General features: G+C 40.1%; 1 non-coding gene across 1 annotated transcript; it reads left to right on the top strand.

Moving 5' to 3' along the window:
- Positions 1–6,200: 6,200 nt before the first annotated feature.
- Positions 6,201–6,346, top strand: LOC136401661 (small nucleolar RNA SNORA79). The gene has a single exon (XR_010750676.1). It is a non-coding gene; the product is annotated as a small nucleolar RNA SNORA79 (small nucleolar RNA).
- Positions 6,347–7,724: the final 1,378 nt, after the last annotated feature.

Genomic DNA, 7,724 nt, shown 5'->3' with positions numbered 1-7,724 from the left:
GGGTGCTTCTCCTGTGTGCCCTGGCCGGGAATCGAACCCAGCACTTCTGCACGCCAGGCCAACGCTCTACCACTGAACCAACCGGCCAGGGCCCATGATACTTTGTTTTAAGAATCAGAACAACTTGCCCCTGGAACAGCACATAGTTCATTTATCACCATGAACTGCCAATGATACCATAATTTTGACACGTAGACTTTTTTGGCAGAAGTATCAGTAACTATGACTGATTGAGCATACAAGGGAACAGCATCTTTGGATAATTTGAAGTTATTCAAATAAGTTTTGAAAGTGGAGAAAATGGGCCCTGGATGTTTGGCTTAGTGGTAAAGCACCTGCCCAGAGTATGGCTGTCCTGGGTTTGATTACTGATCAGGTCACACAGAAGAATCACCCATCTACTTCTCCAATCTTTTCCCCTTTTGTTTATCTCTCTCTCTCTCTCTCTCTCTCTCTCTCTCTCTCTCTCTCTCTCTCTCTCTCTTTCTCTCTGGCTTCCCCTCCTGCGGCCATGGCTCTATTAGAGTGAGTTGGCCCTAGGCAGGCTGAGGATAGCTCCATGGCCTCTGCCTCAGGTGCTAGGAAGGAACTCAGTTGCTGACAATGGAGCTACACCCTAGATGGGCAGAGCATCACCCCCCAGTGGGCTTGCTAGGTGCAGCGCTGTCGGAGTGCATGCGGGAGTCTGTCTCTGCCTCCCCTCCTGTCATTGAATTAAAAAACTAATAAAATAAAGGAGTGAAAATGAATTGCAATAACTAGAATTTTGCTTTTGCTTTTAAGAACTAAAACTTGTGGTATTTGGCATTATTATAATAGTTTTATAATCATATAAAAATTTTAAGACTTTTTTATGAATATTTGAATTGGGATGGTGACCTATTTCAATTTTTTTGTTGTTGTTTTGGTGCAGGTTGAGATTATACTAAAGGGACTAGATGCTGAATTTTAAGTAAATTCAAGTTTGGCAGATATATACACAGAGTGATGAAGTTTAACACAGAATTTTTTTTCCTTTAAGAATGAAAAATGATAATTAGCTAAAAGACATGCAGAACTATCAAATATGATGAATGCTCTTTGATGCAGTTTTCTCTGGCTGAAGTGTGGCCACCACAGTAGCCCGCGATGCATCAGTATATAATGAAAAGGTCTGGGCAGTGTTGTCCAACCACACATAAAGATAGGAACTGCCGTCATGGACATGGAGATTCATCGTTTACCACAGAAATATCTCCTTCTTGCGGAGCTGTTGCCTAATTTTTGCCAACTAGCATTTATCAGCTTTAACATAGTTTGAGGTTTAATTTCCAACAAATCTTAGATTACTTTTACAAGTTCCATTTCTGGAATAGGCTAATAGGTCTATCATGGGATGGAAGTGCTCTCAATTATTATAAATAAATTACTACAAGCTTCCTAAAATTGTTTGACTTTATATTTCTGCACTTAATTTTTAAAGGAAAAAAGCACATAATGACAACTCAGTCTCAGGTGGTGAATATTCATGAAAAAGTAATCTCCAAGGCATGTGATCGGGTCATCTGTAGTGCCAACCTGCCTCTTTCCACTAAGAAAATGGCATTAAAATTACCACAGGACATTATTAATATTTGGCAAAATGACTAGTTTAAAATCAAGAATTATTACAAAAACCTTGTCTTTAAATTAATTTGTCAGGACTTTATAAGCAAGGAACTTGTCGCCCACTTCCCTCCATATTTTCTAAAGCCTCTTAGAAGGAAACACCCAGATAGTCTTTTGCCACTTAAGAGCATCGATCAAAGGTAGGACCGCTAGAAAATATAAATTATAAAGTATCAGATTTATTGTAGGGATTTGATTTTATAAAATAATTGTGGGAGCTGTTGTCTCGGCGCCTGGTGCTTGCATCTAAAGTTCCCATGGCAAGCACTCCGGAGGGCGGATGAACACGAAGCTGAACAAAGAAAAGCTGGAGCCTGTGAAGCTGAGCCAGAAACCTCAAGGAAGGACTGGGACTCTTGTCAGTCTCTCTCTACCTCCAAACTTCCCAATTCCAGGAGAGCGCTATTTTACGAGAGAAACTGGAGCCCTTTGTCTGGGAGCTAAATATGCACTTGGCCCAGAAGTGAGAGAAGCTGAGTCAGAAGACTCAGAAGGAGCTGAAAATGCTGAGGGCCCAGATATTGCCACCGCGAACCATGCAAGTCAGCAAGTCAGCAGCAGTGTGTGTGAGATGCCACAGTGCCTTTTTCCCTGCACCAAATTTTTTAATGAATAAATTTGCTCTTTTATCCCTACCTTCCAAGTTGTGCAATATCTTCCTTGTGGCCCATGTTAAGTGTGAACTATGCAGAGAAGGGAGTTCCAAGAACTGAAGTGTTGGCTTAATTAAATTGGCATAATACAAATTCATTATAGTTTAAGCTTTGTTAACCTGGCACCCCAAGATACCTCTTTTAACCTTACTTAACTTCCAAATAGAGACAAAAGGAAAATCTTACCTCCACCTAACAACACAATTGTCCCTTATATAACCGGAAACACACACTACCCCCTAATAAAGACATAAACTCTTTTATCTGCCTTTTGGTGATTTTTATTCCTCTTCTAACTGAATCACATTTCCTCTTTGATTTAAAGTAACATAAATATTGAGCTATAGCATTAGCTACTAATAATTCTCAAAGGTCCTAAGCCCTAAAGAGTAGTCCCTGGATTGTACTATTGGTTTTTTTTTTACATCTTTTGCATCTCTAAGAGGTATTCCAGGAGATTTTTTTTTTCTTTGAGAGGGGGAGAGAGAGAGAGAGAGAGAGAGAGAGAGAGAGAGAGAGATAAAGAAACATCAAGTTATTGTTCTACTTATTTATGCATTCATTAGTTGATTCTGATATGTGCCCTGACAGGTGATCAAGTTTGCAAACTTGGCATATTGGTAAACTAACTAACTATGCTACCCAGCCAGGGCCTCCAAGAGATCTTCAACATTCCAGACATACAACTGCTCTTCCTTTATTGGATAGTAGTACTGTAACTCAATTTCCCCCTGATTTCAAGATCAATCATCTCATCTAGTACTTGTTGATTTTTTTGATGTGGAAAGTATAAAGGAACCTGGTAAAATTCTTATTTTTGAGTTTGATGGAACCATGGCTGTGTAGCAATGGTAGAAGCCTCCCTCCCTCAGTAACTAAGACATTTAGACCAACAGAGCTCCAAGTACAAGGATAGGATGTAAACATTTTCTTAGTGGATCACTAGTGGTAATCATTTAAGCAGCCACTCCTTTGTATCTCTCCTGATTTTCAGAGCCTTAAATCCCATCTGTAGGAGAAGCAGTATATACCTGTCTCTAAATGAGGGTATATTCTCCATTCCAGAGACCACTGCTGTCCACAAGGTCTTGTCACCTATTAAATGCTATAATCAGGCTTTCAAAGGTCCATTCCATTCTTTGTACAGCCAACCATCTCTGGTTGACAGGGAAGATGGTGAAACCAGTGAAATAAGCACAAGCCCATCACTCTATTTTATAGGCTGAAAAAATAGTTTTTTAATCAGAACTAGTGCTGAGAATAAGGCATCTTATATGTCCAGGAATGATGGTCTGAGTATAAGCATTATGGGGAAGAAAAGCAAATTCATATACAGGGTGTTTATTCCAGTGAGAACAAAGCACTTCCCCTTTTGCGATGGAAGTGGTTCCATGCAATTTATCTGACACCACACGGTTGGCTGATTTCCGCTCTCCCCCCTACCACCCCCACCCATAGTAAATGGTGCCATATTTAGGACTCAGTGTTGGTCTCTGCTGCTGTCAAATTGGACACTCAGCAGTGGCTCTAGTCAGATTAGACTTAGTGGAAATCCATGTTGCTGAACTCATGTATAACTACCATCCCTGCTACCAGAAGTTTTTTTTGTTTTATTTTTAAAGCTCATTGGTCAATTGGAGGGATGGTTGGGGAAAGAGGCTGACTGTTGTACACATGATAGGTCATCTTGTCTACTATTTTTACTTTTATTTATTTTTTTGTATTTTTCTGAAGCTGGAAACAGGGAGAGACAGTCAGACAGACTCCCGCATGCGCCCGACCGGGATCCACCCGGCACGCCCACCAGGGGCGACGCTCTGCCCACCAGGGGGCGATGCTCTGCCCCTCTGGGGCATCGCTCTGCTGTGACCAGAGCCACTCTAGCGCCTGGGGCAGAGGCCAAGGAGCCATCCCCAGCGCCCGGGGCCATCTTTGCTCCAATGGAGCCTTGGCTGCGGGAGGGGAAGAGAGAGACAGAGAGGAAGGAAGGGGGGGGGTGGAGAAGCAAATGGGTGCTTCCCCTATGTGCCCTGGCTGGGAATCAAACCCAGTCCCCTGCACGCCAGGCCGACGCTCCACCACTGAGCCAACCGGCCAGGGCCTTGTCTACTATTTATTCAGATCTTCCTCCACTGAGGTTTCTCTTTTGTGAGCATGCATATACATATCTTCACATCCTGTGCATAGCCAGAGAGGTCTAAGCACCTATCTCTTTCCAAGGCCTCCATTTTACCAGATTTTCTAATGTGTTCTTTTCAATTGCCTGACAAGTCAGCCAAATCATTAGCTGTTGCCCACGAGACAGTATAGGTTTGTGTTTAATTTTCCAATAAAAATGAACTAGCAGGGGTATTACTCAGAGTTCTGCCCACTGAGAAGATTTTTCTTTACCACTGTCTTTCAAGGCAGCTCTGAATGAAGCTATAATGCTGTAGTTGTCTACTTTTAGGTAAAACCAGCCAATTATGCAGAACTACCTGAGGCCCCAGTATTTTCTTCCCCAGTTAGCTAATAATAAGAAACTCTTCATAAGGTTTTAGGTGCAGGTTGAGAGGGAGGTGACCATCTGGCAGAAATATGGGTCATGAGCACTTGGAGCATTTACTCATGCCACGTCTTTGTGTTTTCAGGTCCTGACCAAGTTGGATCTTGTTTATACCACTTTCATTTAATGATGGAGTACTATGTGTGCCCAAATTTATGGTTCAGTGGGACATAAAACCATAATAAGCACTCAGGTCTCACAGTAACTTGGTGGTCTGTGTTCAAGGGCTCAGACTCTATTAACCTTTAATAACAAATGAGAATCTCATTTTCAGATGAGATCGGGTGCGTTCAGGGTGGTATGGCCATAGACGCCTGAGAATCTCATTTTCAAAAGGACAGTAGTAGTAGTTTTCTACTGGAGAAAGAATAGATTTATTCCAAAATCCTAGTGGTTGGTGCTATAATTCACCTATAGGAGACTGTCAAAGGATCAATACAACATCTCTGTCCACCTCTGATCCTTTAAGCACCTAAAGGTCCATAGGGTTATACAGTCCAGATGGCACTGTGACTTACATGACAACCTTGGCCTGATGCAATGCCTTCTTCTGTTCTGTGCCCCATCAAACACTGTTAGCTTTTCAAGTTGCTCTATAAATTAGCTGTAGTGGCATTCTCAAATGAGGTGTATGATGCCTTTAATATCCAAAGAGGTCTAGTGGCATTGTGTCTTGCTTAATGGTAAGGGGAGCCAAATAGAGCAACTTGCAATTCCTTTTGGAAAGAACATGCCTCAGATGACGGATTCCCCGAAATTTTATTGAATCTTCATAGAATATATTCTGACCTTCTGCACACACAACTGTCTCACCCATGTGTCTGGGTTTATCACTACTTCCTGCTCACTTGATCCAGTCAGTATGATGTCATCAAGGTAGTGGACCAGAGTGAAATGGGAGGTGATCAAAGTCCTGACATACGGTCAAGAAGTTGAGGTAGCCCTGAGTTAGGATACTGAAAATGTACTGCTGATTCTGTCACTACCTCCAAGCTTTCAACATCTGTTAATGGCATTCTGCAGGAGAAGCCAGTGCCCTTTGATAGGTACCCGGCCGAAGATTCAAAGAAGTTCTAGCAAGAAACCCAGCAGGAGCTGCAGATGTTATCTGCTTGTGGCTGCCCTCTGTCAACCCGTAAACCAGCACAGAAGCACAGATGTGCCCAAGAGGGAACAGTCCCTGAGACCCTGCTCTGATGTCCCAAGTGTAAAGTGGGTACAGTCAGTCTTTCCCTTTTGCTTTCTTTGTACCATGCAAACAAGACTATGCAGGAAAAGCAATTCTGGAAAATATACCCATTTAGCTAAAGTGGTTAAAATTAAAACTTATGTTGAATATATGTACCCTGATTTATTGATGTCACCCCATTAAAATTAATAAAAATTTATTTATTAAAAAAATTAAAGTCATCATACATTAAAATTGATTTTCTTCACTCAGAGAATGTTAGGATAATGGGATTATCTGTTCATTCTCTGAAATTTGCAGAATCAAACACTAAGAAGAAGAAGAAGAAGAAAAAGAAAAAATAAAACTTATCATCACATCGGAATAGCTTTGATCTTAAATGAAAATACAACAAAAACTTCTGAGAGCAGGAAACTTCCCCTAAATCTCTAAACCAATGAAAATGTGTGTAAAAAGTAGAAAGTTTAGGTAAGAATTTCTTCCCATCTGCTTCATCGTGAAAAAGAAATATTTACTATGACAAGCTGCTGAAGTTCACAAAATATTACATTGGTAGGGTAAAAGCCAAGAGGGGCAGGAGAACAGAGAGAAAAGGAAGAGCGGAGAAATGAATGGTGATGAGAAGCGGGGGGTAGTGCTGAGCAGAAGCAGGCAGCGGTCAGAATGATCAACAGCAACACCTCTCAAGCAGAGAAAAGTGGCAGTGACCAAAAGTTGAAAGAAAGAGCAGCTTCTCACTTTGGTAGGAAGATGTCCACATGGGCCTCACTGGTTGCTTATGAAGGAAAGACATATGAAAGCTCCATTCTTATAGTCGTGACACACAGAGTCTAGGTGACAAATGGCTTCCAAGGAATAATATTCAGGATCTTTTGAAAACACATGGCATTACTTAACATAGCTAAACTAAACTTCCCATACATTTTATTTGTATAAAACAGTTTCTTCTTCAATAATTTTAGTTTAAATATAATTTGTTAAAGTGTTAAGTGGATTTTCACATCATGCTCCAAGCTTAGTGTATCTACTTCAGAGTCCAAGAAACTCAAAAAATATTTTAAAAAATTACATGATATATCAGTAATACTCTTTACTAACTTTGTTTTCTTAAGTATAAGATAATTTCAAGGTGATTATAAAGCCTGAATCTATTTATTCAAAGGAAAATCCTGCAGAAGTCATTAGCAACATTATAAATCCCTTTATAGGAAATTATCACTATATTTTCCTTGGAACCTGGGTTTGGTTAGGGCTCAAAGAAAAGAATGATTGCTTTTTTAGTTGGAGAAGCATGGGCCAGCTCTCTGGTGCCAGGCACGCAAGAGTTTTGGGACTTTTGAAAAGTTTCTTAACTTCTCATAACTATATTTTCTTTATCTGTTAAGTAAAGAATACTAACACTTACCTCATATGGTTGCTCTAAAGATTAAATTAAATATATATCTGCCCCATAGATATGCAGTTAAGTGTAAGATGCTATTGTTTGCACCAAATCTTTGAGAAAAATCTATAAAATTAGTGAATTAAAGAAGATAATAAAAAGTTTTATTCCAGTGTATAATACTCAAATTAGAGGAAATATTTCAAGTTGTTTTCTTATTAGTATATCTAATGATCTTTAAATATTTTTTTTATTTCGAGCCCTATTTAACTTTCATTAAAATATATTTAGTTGTACATGGTTTAGATG

This window comes from Saccopteryx leptura, chromosome 3, assembly GCF_036850995.1.
Source record: "Saccopteryx leptura isolate mSacLep1 chromosome 3, mSacLep1_pri_phased_curated, whole genome shotgun sequence".
Taxonomy (NCBI): Eukaryota; Metazoa; Chordata; class Mammalia; order Chiroptera; family Emballonuridae; genus Saccopteryx; species Saccopteryx leptura.
Note: the sequence above shows the minus strand (reverse complement) of the source record. Positions and strands in the feature narration are given on the sequence as shown.